We start from the raw sequence: 15,457 nt of genomic DNA on the forward strand, positions 1-15,457 counted from the left end.
TGGTTCGATCCCCGTGGATACCAAACGACGTCAAAAGATGATACTTGTTGTTACCCTGTCTGGCGTCTCGGCATTATAGGGAAACGATAAGGACTAGTAGGATAGCAGTCAGTATACTGTCTGTGAGTCGGGTATCCACGTTAAACTGCTCCATGGTATCTCACTAGAACTATAACACACACACACACACACGCACGCACGCACGCACGCACGCACGCACGCACGCACACACACACGTACATGCATGTCGCTGTATGTGAGATAACCTTGAACCACCATATTCATTCATTCAGTAAGGTAAACATTGTTTTTGCTTAATGTGTAATTCAAAAGAAGGCAAACTTTGCAACCACTTTGTAATCTGGCTTCAGTGTTTCAGTACATTACGGACAGAATTTAAAGACATTTTAATAAAGGATAAAATACCACGTTAACGATACCTATCGAACAAAGACCCTGTGAGAGTGTCAAAGACGTTAATATACTCAAATCACCTGTTCGGGGATTGTTTTCTTAGACAGCACTTCCGGTGGTACTTCAGGGAACGGTACGTCCTCACTGAGCTGATATAGTGAAGAATTCGTGGCGGACCTGCGCAGTTTGTAATCGTTGTGCCTCGTTCTGAAGTCAATGCCATTCATAACCATATTGACTTCCCCCATTCCAACGGTGCTGTCATAGTTGGAATGGTCGTGTGCGGCAGTAGCACCCCTTTAAGGAGAGACAATCAGTACAGTTTAGCGTTAATGCAGATCTAAAGGAAAATAATAGTGCGTTGCGTAGCTCAGCAGATTTAAGCAATGTGTGAAGACTGGTCTTTACTATTATACCTCCAAATTAGTTCTTATGGGTTAAAAAGTCAACAATAATGACTTTACGACCCCTTATTTAATCATTAACAGAAAGAAACTGTAGAGATCGGCACGAAAGCAGAGGCATCGTTCGGTGCAATAATGCACCACAAGCCTTGACCATCAGTCAATCGGGGTGGTAGGGTAGCCTAGTGGTTAAAGCGTTCGTTCGTCACTACGAAGACCCGGGTTCGATTCCCGTCATGGATACAATGTGTGAAGCCAATTTCTGGTGTCCCCCGCCGTGAAATTGCTGGAATATTTCTAAAAGTGGCGTAAAATCAAACTTACTCACTAACCCATCAGTCAATCAATAAACAGAAGTCCATGGTCAATTTTAAATTAGTTTTATGGAAACAGAACGTACTTGGATAGCTTATCAAAGATGGGTGGGTGAGTTGGGTTTAACGCCGCTTTTAACAGTTTTCCAGATATATCGCCTAATCAAAGAACATAGAATCATCTGCAATTTATATAGTCAGTGTTAAGGTGACAATCCTCCTCCATTATCCAGTGTAATATATCAGAGACCATTCTATAATATTAAACCCATCACACCTGAGCGAGAGAAATTCACTGCTCAGTCATAGGACCGATGAAGTTGGTGACGTCACTTCCGGAACGCAACTATGATGACAAATTGTTTTTTTTTATTTAAATAGAACGGAAACATATAATAACATTGAAAAGGTATGATACGTTTGAAGCGAGGAGACGAAAGACGCATTTGATGATTTAAAAAAAATTACGGACGAATAGCACAGTGATATCATTCGAAGAAATGATTTGTATGAATTGTTTACAAACAACGCCAGCTGATGAAATATTGGTATGATCAGAAATATTTATCTGTAAACAACGATCAACAACAGTCTCAATAATAGGGTTTCCGTGCCGTCATGGCACTATCTGTCTGACTGACTCATCGGAAGGTGTGTGTCTGAATAAAAGGCCCTTGTATCGTCATGGCACTATCTGTCTGACTGACTCATCGGAAGGTGTGTGTCTGAATCGAGGCCCTTGTATCGTCATGGCACTATCTGTCTGACTGACTCATCTGAAGGTGTGTGTCTGAACAGTGGGGTCTCGTATCGTCATGGCACTATCTGTCAGACTGACTCATCTGAAGGTGTGTGTCTGAATAAAAGGCCCTTGTATCGTCATGACACTATCTGTCTGACTGACTCACCTGAAGGTGTGTGTCTGAATAAAAGGCCCTTGTATCGTCATGACACTATCTGTCTGACTGACTCATCTGAAGGTGTGTGTCTGAACAGTGGGGTCTCGTACCGTCATGTCACTATCTGTCTGACTGACTCATCTGAAGGTGTGTGTCTGAACAGTGGGGTCTCGTATCGTCATGGCACTATCTGTCTGACTGACTCATCTGAAGGTGTGTGTCGGAATAAGAGGCCCCTGTATCGTCATGGCACTATCTGTCTGACTGACTCATCTGAAGGTGTGTGTCTGAACAGTGGGGTCTCGTATCGTCATGGCACTATCTGTCAGACTGACTCATCTGAAGGTGTGTGTCTGAATAAAAGGCCCTTATATCGTCATGACACTATCTGTCTGACTGACTCATCGGAAGGTGTGTGTCTGAACAGTGGGGTCTCGTACCGTCATGGCACTATCTGTCTGACTGACTCATCTGAAGGTGTGTGTCTGAACAGTGGGGTCTCGTATCGTCATGGCACTATCTGTCTGACTGACTCATCTGAAGGTGTGTGTCTGAATAAGAGGCCCCTGTATCGTCATGGCACTATCTGTCTGACTGACTCATCTGAAGGTGTGTGTCTGAACAGTGGGGTCTCGTATCGTCATGGCACTATCTGTCAGACTGACTCATCTGAAGGTGTGTGTCTGAATAAAAGGCCCTTATATCGTCATGACACTATCTGTCTGACTGACTCATCGGAAGGTGTGTGTCTGAACAGTGGGGTCTCGTATCGCCTTGGCACTATCTGTCTGACTGACTCATCTGAAGGTGTGTGTCTGAATCAAAGGCCCTTGCATAGTCATGGCACTATCTGTCTGACTGACTCATCCATCTGAAGGTGTGTGTCTGAACAGTGGGGTCTCGTATCGTCATGGCACTATCTGTCTGACTGACTCACCTGAAGGTGTGTGTCTGAATAAGAGGCCCTTGTATCGTCATGGCACTATCTGTCTGACTGACTCATCTGAAGGTGTGTGTCTGAACAGTGGGGTCTCGTATCGTCATGGCACTATCTGTCAGACTGACTCATCTGAAGGTGTGTGTCTGAACAGTGGGGTCTCGTATCGTCATGGCACTATCTGTCTGACTGACTCATCTGAAGGTGTGTGTCTGAATAAGAGGCCCTTGTATCGTCATGGCACTATCTGTCTGACTGACTCATCTGAAGGTGTGTGTCTGAACAGTGGGGTCTCGTATCGTCATGGCACTATCTGTCAGACTGACTCATCTGAAGGTGTGTGTCTGAATAAAAGGCCCTTGTATCGTCATGACACTATCTGTCTGACTGACTCATCTGAAGGTGTGTGTCTGAATCAAAGGCCCTTGCATAGTCATGGCACTATCTGTCTGACTGACTCATCCATCTGAAGGTGTGTGTCTGAACAGTGGGGTCTCGTATCGTCATGGCACTATCTGTCTGACTGACTCATCTGAAGGTGTGTGTCGGAATAAAAGACCCTTGTATCGTCATGGCACTATCTTTCTGTAACTATCTGACTCACCTGAATGTGTGCGTCTCAGAATAATAAGGCCTTGTGCCGTCATGGTATTGTCTGATCTGTTTGATGCCAGACTGTCCGTCAGATCGGATTCTTTCCTCCACGTGCATCTGTTGCATCATCATCTGGCGCAGGATCTGCTCCATCCGGGAGTGGAAGCCATCAATCCTGCCCTGGTAGTACGCCTGTGGGAACGGTGTGGTTGTGTGCTCACCACCCACACACACAGTCAAGACCAACAAGGCGAAACTGGTGTAGCGGATCTGGAAACATGGAGCATGGCCTTGTTATTATCTCACATAATACACTAAGCCTTCATTTTCAATCTCATTAAAATCAGACAGACATCATTGGAAGGTCCCGTCATGTGAACTGTGAGCTAACGTTGAACGCCCATTCTAAAAGAAAGATCCATGGGTTCCTGGGCCAATCAGCTATCTAAAACGATTCAATTTCATTTTGATACCACGTCGATCTGGATATTTAAAAATGAAACCCCACACAGAACACAACTATTCCTTCGAGGGTACTCCCATTTGGGTGTAGCTGCCATGGCGCTCAGAAACGACAGGCTGTATGAAATATCCAGAACACTGCAACGGCGTCGTTATACTTTCTACTTTCGACATTTCATTTGGTTCTTTTTCCGTGATACAGAAATAGGATAAGCTTCGCTCACACGTACCGAGAATTTACAAGCCTCGATTAAGGCTTGAGAATTTACAAGGGCCGATTAAAGAAGCATCCTCGGATCTTGATGCAGACAAGTTGGAATAAAAGATCTGATTTTAATGAGTTTGCCTTAATTTTTAGCCTACAAGAACAACCAGTGAACCATCAGACAAGCAATTGAGTAATTAACATTGTTTTTCAAATAAACAGTCATTACAGTGTTTTATGTTTTGGTACATGTAGCTATTGTGGACATTTTAGTTGAAGATATTTAGATTGTCACTGGTACGTATGATCGCAGTAAACTGGAATATATGTAGTGTCTTTTGGTTTTACCAAAGCGGAACATTTCTGCATCAAATGACTTGCATCACTTTGGTCGTTCCTCCCACGACCGCCCCCGTGGTCTAGGGGTAGAGCGTTCACCCGGAGAGCGGGTTCGATCCTTAAAAGATGGCACTTGTTTTTACCCTGCCTGGCGCTTGGCATTAAGTGCGGCATGGTATCTCAGTGGGCTAGCGCTTTAAAGTCGGACAACCGGACTAGCACACACACACACACACACACACACACACACACACACACACACACACACACACACACACACACACACACACACACACACACACACACACACACACACACACACACACACACGTCGCTATGTAAGTGCAATAATCTTGAACACGACGTTAAACCCCATTGCACCTTACATCACCTCACCGTTCCTCCTACTAATATGCTATAACTGCTGCAATACTGTTCGAAGTGACAGGAAACCCACTCACTTTAATTTCCCTTCTGGTAACCGAGTAATTTAAGCGTTCACTTAACGATGATCGGGGCTCGAGTATACAATGTTTAGCCGCCTGTACTTACCATTGTTGAATCTCTGTGCCAACTTCTCCAAACCAAACCGCATGGTCTTATATAGCGTTTTTCTATCTTAAGAATCCCATTTAAGAGATTGTCAGCAGTTGGTTCCACATTCCCACCCGACCTGCATACACTATCGCCGTCACATGCACCTGCAAGGCTCACAACGTCTTTACCATCATTTTGTTTTCAGTTATCGAGGTGACTTATCATTTTTCGATAGCTGAAAGTTAAAGGTTCTACTTTGAGCCTCCCTAATCGAAAACCTTATCGTAAAAGATATGCAATTGGTGCCAGATTCCTAATAAAATGTTTCAAATGTAATCGCAGTATTTCGAAATTTGGAGTTAACTCTTTTGAAATTCTTGACATTCCCAAAAGAATGTTCTTCAAAACAAGAAAAAAACGAACTTGGGAAGCCATCGAGTTGTACTCAAAGGACCTTGGGAAAAACATGGACTGCATACGTCACAATGGAAAGACACCGATGAAACAAACAGTAAGCGCTTCGTGATCTTGCAGATGGAGCATCTACCCGGAGAGTGGTAGCTTGGTGGTTGGAACCCCGGTCGCGTCATACGACACGACGTAAAAGATCGTACCCTGCCCGGCGCTCGGCATTCAGGGATAAACCAGGGACTAGTCGGCTCGGAGTCAGTGTGTGTCTGAGTGGGGTGGCAAGGAAGTTAACTGACTATAAAAGTGCTTCAATAGTCACTTCACTCGCCTCGGGAAAATGCTAGCACACCGGCAAAACACATTGCATTTACATCTGCGTTAGTCCTCCTTGTTGATAACATTAGAACACGTTATCTCTAACGAGGAAATTATGAAACACCTGATTATCTAGATTTGGACTGGGTAAGTTTGTATTTTATAGCATCTGGGTCTCGGATATGTGTGTGTGTGTGTGTGTGTGTGTGTGTGTGTGTGTGTGTGTGTGTGTGTGTGTGGGTATGTGTGTATGTGTGTGCGTGTGTGCGTGCGTGCGTGCGTGCGTGTGTATGTGTATGTATGTATGCATGTATATTCTGCATTCGGATATACCCGATTACATTCGTTTTCTGGATAAGCGCAAATCAGATATGATCGTCCAAATGCTTCGCCTCGACTCGACCAAAGTTGCGTCCCTTGGGTATGTAAGGATCCTTTCTATGTGTTCGAATCCCTTATGCGTCCCTTTTATGATTCTTGTTCTGTCCTCACGATGTCGTTCTCTTGGAGTACACCAAACGGGTAAACGTGTACGATTAGGCATAACTGTTTAATGTTGAATCAATCCTCGATTATCTACAGGATTATATCCATTTTCTTCTCTTTAAGGAAACGGTCATTCAATATGATGGTGGCTGGCCGGGGAGGTTGGTGGTTGGGGACGTTGGTGAGATTTAGGGGGTCGTGAAAAAAAGGACACAGCGAAAAAGCAGTGTCGGCAAAATGTACCACAACTATATTGGGGGTGGGGGATAAACAAATGACACAGTTTAATTTTTTCAAATAATTTGTCAATGAATTTGAACATAACATAGGGACTGGTCATTTATCATAGGGGGTGGATGTCATATAAAAAAAAAGAACAAATGATACGATCCCAATACCAATCTCGCCGGATTAAGAATTTAAACATGTTGAAATCAAGCGCATGTCATTAGGCAATAAGTCAAATAAAATTAGATGTGCAAATCAGAATCCCAGGAACTTGCATAAGACAATTACCACCATGACTTGCAACGACCTTGGTACAATCTTAACATCAAAATGTAAAAATAGACCAAGGTAGGGTACTGGTTACTAGGACACCTGACATTGACAGTCTCCTTACCACAGGTGATAGCATGAAGGACTACGTGTCAATACGTATTGGAGAAAACACGCTCACGAGGTTTTGGTAGACAGAGCATGCCCTGGGGAGAGGGAAAAACCAAGGGGGCGAAGCCCCCGGGTTTTTTCTCGACCCCCAGGGCATGTTCTGTCTACCCAAAGCGAGGGAAAGTGTTTTTCCATGCTTATAAACCGAAAAAAGAAACTTTTTATCAACATTTTTATGTTTCGAACATACTTTCCATGAACCTTAGGAAACGCGCGTAAAATATCTGTTGCTGGCGTACGGATCTTGAAAAGGACATTCTAAAAAACAGCTTATCAACACCTCTGTAGCCTCGTGGTGCACTCACTGGGTTACAGATATGAAGGTTGCGAGTACGATCCTCGGGAATATAAAGAAAACATTTGTCATTTGAGTTTACATTTCATTACATGTTACAATCTGAACGGAAGTTATATTTATAAAATCCCAGGGACATTACAACGTCCCTGTTCATGAGATTTAACCCAACTGGAAAGTAAAACCTCACAATAGGTTTTAATGCCTATAGAAAGAAGTCTCTTACTTAATCGCGATCCCAATGAATAGGTTAATAAGTGGCAGGTTCATATACCGCCGATGTTTAAGAAGCTCTATTTCTCTCATATAGAAAACGGAAGTTGACAATGAAAGTATATATGCCTAGGTAGACACAATTTTTATGGATAACAACTTCTTTAATACTGTGAAAAGCGACGTTTCGGTATAGATCCTTATCACATCATCAACTGGGACAACGTCCAAATCCTCGCCAACAACCTCCATGATTTCACCAAAAGAAAACTAACAGAAGCAGTCCACATTCGCCGCCACAAGCCATCAATCAACAGAGATGAAGGCTATTTCATCCCATCCGCCTACTATGAACTCATCAAACAATAATCACCTGTTTATTGGCTTCATGCCCCATTGGCTCCTAGCTATGTGTTTTCTGTCCATCGTGTTGTGATAGCATCATCCTTTGTTGTCACACCTACCTATGTTATCCCACTCATGTATGCCCTTGTTGTTACTGTTAAACCTCTACTGTTAATCCTCCACTTGCTATATATATTCTGCACTATGTCCCTCATTCAAAAAAAAATCCAAATTCACACTACCTAACTACAACTCAGTTAGAACTGACAGAGCTTAACCGAAAACAAGAAGAGCTGCAGGAGGACTAATCATATTTATCAGGGAAGATATAAATTACGAAGAAATAAAAATAGACACGCCAAACCTAGAAGCCAACAGCATTAAAATCACATTAAATAACCGAAACATAAACATCATAAATATTTACCACTGGGCGGAACAAAAAGTCCAACCTGAGGATCTAAACAAACTACTCCGAATAAGCGATAAATCTACTATATTCCTAGGAGACTTTAACGCTCACCATCCTACGTGGAGCATAGATGATAAAATAGATAATCATGGCAAATTAATCTCCGAATGGATAGAAACAAACGACCTAGTACTCCTTAATAGCAACCAACCCACGAGGTACGATAAGATAAACCAAAAAATGTCGGCTATCGACCTAACCATATGCACCACAGATCTAGCCCAAAGTACTCAATGGGAAGTGCACGACGTCCCGCTAGGTAGTGACCACTTCCCCATAAACATAACCATAGGAAATACAAACGTACCAATCCAAATAGAAAACCAAGAACCAAAATTCCATTACAATAAAGCTAACTGGGACCAATTCCAAGATATCTGCAACGAAGCTAACTTAAACGAAATAGAAAATAATGATCCAGACACCTATTGTAAAAACCTAACAGACTATATCATAAACGCAGCCAAAACCTCCATCCCCTTCAAAACATCTAAGACAGGCAAACCGACGGTACCATGGTGGAATGAGGAAATAGAACAGACTAGACGAAAACGTAAATCAGCCTTCAATAAAGCAAAACGCGACTACAAATATTTAAACATAGCCCACGAACTAAACCACCAGGTTCAAAAACTAGTCCAAATAGCCAAAAGTAGAGACTGGAAAAACTTCTGCGAAGGTATAAATAACCGTACAGATGCCAGAATGGTCTGGCGCAAAATCCACGCCATCAGAGGCTTAAAACGACATAAAAAAACCCCTAACATTGACAACTCAACCAACCCCGCCCAAAAAGCAAATAATCTCGCCAACCACTTTTCGGCCGTTAGCAGTAACACCAACTTCAGTAAAAAATTCCAAGATAAACTTAAAACAGAAAACAAACCCACAAAAGAACCAAACAATAACAATCTAGAAATAAATCAACCCTACACAATGGAGGAGCTCCTCTACGTAATCCGAAACAGGAAAAAGGGCACAGCCCCAGGATTAGACCTAACTTCTTACCAAATAATTAAAAAACTCCCCCTAAAACTACTCCAGGCACTACTCAAACTATACAATCTCATCTACCTAAACGGACAGGTTCCTACTCCCTGGAAACAGGCCCTAGTCATACCAATCCCTAAACCTAATATACCAGCTAATCAAGCTAACTCATATAGACCAATATCCCTAACTTCAAACTTATGTAAAGTAATGGAATCAATGGCTAAAAATAGATTACAACATTACTTAACCCAAAATAACATCATAAACCCAGATCAAAGCGGTTTCACTCCTGGCCGCTCAACCCTAGATAACCTCGCCCGACTAGAACAAGATATTAAGACAGGACAACTAAATAAACAATATACCACAGGCATCTTAGACTTCACTAAAGCTTTCGACATGGTATGGCACGATGGGCTAATACAAAAACTTAAAAAAATAGGACTCAAAGGTCAGATAATAAACTACATCCAGGACTTCCTAAACAATCGTAAAATAACCGTGGGTATAGACCAAACTCTATCGGACCAATGTCCCCTAGAAAATGGTACTCCACAGGGCAGTATCCTCAGCCCCACCCTCTTCAATATAATGATAAACTATCTATTCGAGGGCCTATCCCCTAAAGTAAACACATCAAAATTCGCGGATGATGGAGCCATCTGGATCCGCACTAAAAGCATGAACATGGTCCAAAATTTACTCCAAAAATCTCTTAATAAAATACAACAATGGGCTGACAAATGGGGCTTCTCCCTTAACTCAGAAAAAACAACAGGAATAGCATTCAAACATAAAAACATGAAACCCGCCTCCCCAATCCTCCAGCTAAACAATCAAACAATCAAATTTCAAAAACAAACCAAATTCTTAGGACTTATTTTCGATGAACATCTCACCTGGGATGCTCACATCCAAAACCTAACAACTAAATGCAGTAAAGACCTAAACACCCTAAGATGCCTAACTGGCTCTAACTGGGGAGCATCCAAAGATACCCTCCTCTCTCTCTACATATCACTAATTAGATCAAAACTAGACTACGGCTGCGCCATATACAACACCCTAAACAACTCTCTATCTAAAAAACTTGACTCAATACAATATCAGGCTCTCAAACTAATTACACGCACCCAACATGGCACCTCCTACACCTCACTTCAGGCCTTAACAGGAGAAATGCCACTAAGTCTACGCAGGGAACAGCTAAGCTTAAATTTCTGGGCCGCGTCCCAATCAAACCCTCTCATCCAAAACTTAATAAACCAAAACATCAGCCCCAAAAACCAAGCTCTAGCTCGTAAACACCCCTTACTTACCCCAATATCCCAAAGAATAACAAACTACCTAAATGAACACCAAATTAAAAATCTTAAACAAAACTGCAAACAATCAAATATCTTCACCCCTAAACTTAAAATACCCAAAATAGACACAACACTAGCTAGCCAAATAAATAAACAAACCGACCCAAACATAGCTAAAACTACCACACTAGCATACATACACGAAAATTGGCCAAATTGGTGTCACATTTACACGGACGGATCCTCAAATCCGACCTCCAAACACACAGGTTTCGGAGTCCATACCACACAACCAACTAAAACCACACAATCCTTCCGACTCCCAAACAACCAATCAATATTCACGGCAGAACTAATGGGCATGGCCTCAGCCCTCCATAATCAAGAATAAAAAAAACACAAAAAAATCCTAATACTTACCGACTCCCTAAGTGGACTGCAAGCCCTCCAAAACAAAAATACCAAAAACCGACCTAAATTAATAAATCAAATACTTAAAAGCTCCAACGACCTAACTAAGGCAGGCAAACAAATAACCTTCTTGTGGATACCCGCCCACGTAGGAATATACGGTAATGAAAACGCCGATAAAGCAGCTAAACTATCCCTCAAAATCCCAGAAATAAGCTTAAACTTACCCATCTCAAAATCAGAAATTAAAAGTGTAAACAAGCAAAAAATCACAAAAAAATGGCATAACCTATATCTAAACTCAAATAGCCAAATCAAAAAAGTGCTCAGCAAACCACTAACCAAACCAAAAATTCTCCCTCCATCCAAAAAAATCGACAGAGTAATCACTAAACTCCAAACAGGACACACCAACCTAAATAACCACCTAAAAAAATTTAAAAAACACACTACAGGTAACTGCCCACACTGCAAACAACCAGAAACCCCAGAACACGCACTCATCCACTGCACACACTACCTAACACATCGAACCGCATTACAAACCACCCTCAATCTAAACAAGGCTCTAACTCTAGAAGAAATACTAAACCCACAAAATAAACTAGAAAACTTCAAGGCCTTAGGCGTATTCTTAATAAAAACGGAACTAATAAAACGCATCTAAAAACACAATAACCTACCAAATCAAAATCACATAAACAAACAAACATCCACCATACCCAGCTCCCTTAGTTCTCCTCCCCAATCCCATCGGCATCTATTCCAAATCTCAAAATTCCCAAATTCTATATAAGCAACCCCTAAAACCCCCCTCTTGGGTTGCACAGACCACCTTCGCCCCTTTCGGAAACACATTAAATGGCCTGGCCGGGCCCGTGTGCGAAATACGCATCAGTCGGAAAGCGCACGTTAAATCTCCAAAGTAAGTAAGTAAGTAAGTACTCATTCAGGGATTTGGAAAGAATGCCAAGAGTGGGTGGGGGAGTTCGTCCCCCACCCACTCTTGGCATTCTTTCCAATTCTCAAAATTTCAAAATTACTATATAAGTAACCCATAAAGCCCCCTCCTGGGTTGCACAAACTCACTTTTCCCCTTTTTGGAAACACATTAAATGGCCTGGCCGGGCCCGTGTGCGACATACGCTTGCAGTCGGAAAGCGCACGTTAAATCTCCAATATAAGTAAGTAAGTAACTCATTCAGTCTTGTTTGACAACGGTATAAGGATCTATACCGAAACGTCGCTTTTCACAGTATTAAAGAAGTTGTTATCCATAAAAATTGTGTCTATCTTGTCATCCGCCAACTTCTAAGTAATGCCTATCAAACAAGTTATATATGCCTAGTGCGAGCGATAGACCTTTAACCTTTTTTCAGTCCTCCCCTCTCCATACATCTGTATCCCCATTAAATGCTAAATCATCTATAGAAACGCCCCTTTTTAAATGTACATTGTACCTGCAAGAAAGGTAGCCGTATCAAGGTATCAAGGTATCAAGGGGATTGAACGGGTCTTTCCTACAATTAGACCCTAAACATGTTAAGCTATTAAACACAATCTTACAAAAATGAAAATTATAGGGAAATGAACGTGTTTAGGTTTGTGTTTAGGATCTAGAGATATTTTACAGTGTACTGGTGATATTGGCGAAATTCCATCATGAAAGAACAGAGAAGTTTGATCAGACGGCTAATGTCAGCGTCGTGTCATTCGAAACATACCCGTGGTGTCGAGTGGGTCAAAGGTATTGACAAAAAAATGGAGATTTAATACATACGGGTGGCCCAGTCGTCTTAGGCGTCGCGATTCGCTGTACAGAGGTGCGTCCCTTGGGCTCGCCAGAAACCTATCATTGTGGGTTCGAATCCCGGTTCGCCCCGATTATGTTTCTAGCTTTGTCAGCACCATACCCGTGCTCGTGGGTTTCACCGAAGTGGTAAACGTCTGAGACCTGCGTCATTACGGGCTTTCCACCCACATTAAACTGGCACGCAGTGATATAACTGGAATAATGTTAAAAGCGGCGTTAAACCCAACTCACTCACACTCACATAATCCAGGATACGTTGAACCCATTTCACCCCGTTGTATATTCTGACTCAACAAAAACAACCACATACAAAGAAATGACAAGCCATTAAGCGAAATATCAATATTACATTGCCGTGGCCTACTCTGTCACACTACAGTATTGAAAAACCTCCTCGCAAACACACACACACAACACAGTCCTTCAACCAGAACTTTGGAGATCGTTTGTTCTTCAATTACATCAATCATAACATTGTATTTATTATCAATATAACGACTAGACCTCCGTAACAACATGGCTGACGGTAAACTTTTGTTTGTTTGTTTGCTTATTGTTTAACGCCGCACTCAGCAGTATTCCAGCTATATGAAGGCGGTATGTAAATAATCGAGTCTGGATCAGACAATCCAGTGATTGACATCTTGAGCATCGATCCACGCAATTGGAATCGATGACATGCATCAACCAAGTCAGCGAGCCTGACCACCCGATGCCGTTAGTCGCCTCTTACGACAAGCTTAGTCGCTTTTTACGGCAAGCATGGGTTGCTGAAGACCTATTCTACCCCGGAATCTTCACGGGTCGGGTGAGTGAGTGAGTGTCGAGACAGTGTTCCATCAATACGAATTAAAAATACCGACGACCTGATTTATCGACTTCTGACTGTCTGTTATTGCGGCTTGGCTGAACACCCATATGCATGTCTTTTCAAGAAAAAAATGAAAGAAAAGAAATTGTGGAAAGCTTTGTTAACTTTTTTAAAGTCACTCCTTCGATGTCCATGTTATTTTCTGTGCCTATCATGAATGAGTGATTAGGGACAAGGGACATACAAAAATGGCTTCAAAGTTTACTTATGGTACGTAGAGTCGAACCTAGGTTTTCGGTGTGATTAACCACACGTATACCCACCGCTGTTACATGTTACAGGTTACATGTATTATGTTTTGTGTTTATGGAGCGTGCACACCGGGTTTTTACTACGTTTATACCTTCATTAAGGTGCATCCATTTAATTTCAAGTGTGTGTGTGTGTGTGTGTGTGTGTGTTAAATGAATAACTTGTTCTAAAATACGCCCAAAATGAATATATACATAGTTTGGTGGATATAAATGGTGTTAAAATCAATTGTTCTCAAGCTACCCCTCCTCCATTGCCTATATTATGGTTCTATGTTTGATATTGGTTGATAGTTCCACTTTGCCTGAACTTGATGACGTCAACGTCGACCTAATATATATATATATATATATATATATATATATATATATATATAAGGGAGAAAGAGAAGAAATAAAGGAGAGAGAGAGAGAGAGAGAGAGAGAGAGAGAGAGAGAGAGAGAGAGAGAGAGAGAGAGAGAGAGAGAGAGAGATTATAACTATGGGCTGCGTGACGATGTCTTAATTACTCTTAAATCAATAATATTTTGCGTAGATTCTCTGTTAGAAAGTAATAAAACTGAGATCGCAAGTGAACCAACGTTTTGATGGAAAATTGCGGTAAACATACACAATGATAAAAACAATTACCCCCATGATGTTATTTTTCAGTTTCATGTTGAAAGTTAAGAATTCTAATCAACATTTATCATTCTTTGAAACATTGCAAGAAGCATGTATTGATTATAACGGCAACAAAATCAACCAGTTTCGAGAGTAACAAAATCGACATGTACCGGAAATCATTTCAGTTTTTTTCTATTTCTAAATTAAAGGAAATGGTAAATCAAGCAATGTATTGAAAATATTTTGTAGCAATACACGAGGTGAGTGACACGACCGATTGGAGCCATTGTTTTCGATATTTGCATTAGCACTTCATATCTCCATCCACTTGATTTTATTCAACACGAATTGTGAGACAAAGGACAAATACTTACAGAAGATTTTCGAAAAGAACTTCAGTATTCGTTTTTGGCATTTGCATTGAACGAGTAAGACATTGGGAGGATTATTTTCCAATAGTGCTACCAGAGCACGCCACCACAAAGAATGTCAGTTCCTGAAATTCGAACCTCAAGTGTTATTGTTATTCTCGACTCGACTTTGTCCTTGTGTCGTCGTTGTGTTAGATGTTGTTGTTGTTGTTGTTGCTATTTGTTGTTTAACACCGCACTCAGCAATAGTCCAGCTATATGACGGCGGTATGTAAATAGTCTGGACAAGACAATACAGTGATTGACATCATGAGCATCGATCCACGCAATTAGTATACGATGACCTGCATTAACCAAGTCACCGAGCCTGACCAACTGATCCCGTTAGTCGCCTCTTACGACAAGCAGAGTCGTCTCTTATGGCTAGCATGGGTTGCTAAAGACCTATTCTAACCCGGATCTTCGCGGGTCTTGTAGTGAGTGAGTTTGACGCTGCTTGAAAAGGTATTTCACTCATATCAC

The 15,457-nt window shown here is 41.7% G+C and overlaps 1 pseudogene; it reads right to left on the reverse strand.

Moving 5' to 3' along the window:
- The window catches only part of LOC139463904 (uncharacterized), a 32,285-nt pseudogene extending 27,111 nt beyond the window's left edge, over positions 1-5,174 (reverse strand).
- Between the last annotated feature and the right edge of the window lie 10,283 nt (positions 5,175-15,457).

Source organism: Haliotis cracherodii, unplaced genomic scaffold, assembly GCF_022045235.1.
Source record: "Haliotis cracherodii isolate W230 unplaced genomic scaffold, xgHalCrac1.p SCAF_16, whole genome shotgun sequence".
NCBI classification, from domain to species: domain Eukaryota; kingdom Metazoa; phylum Mollusca; class Gastropoda; order Lepetellida; family Haliotidae; genus Haliotis; species Haliotis cracherodii.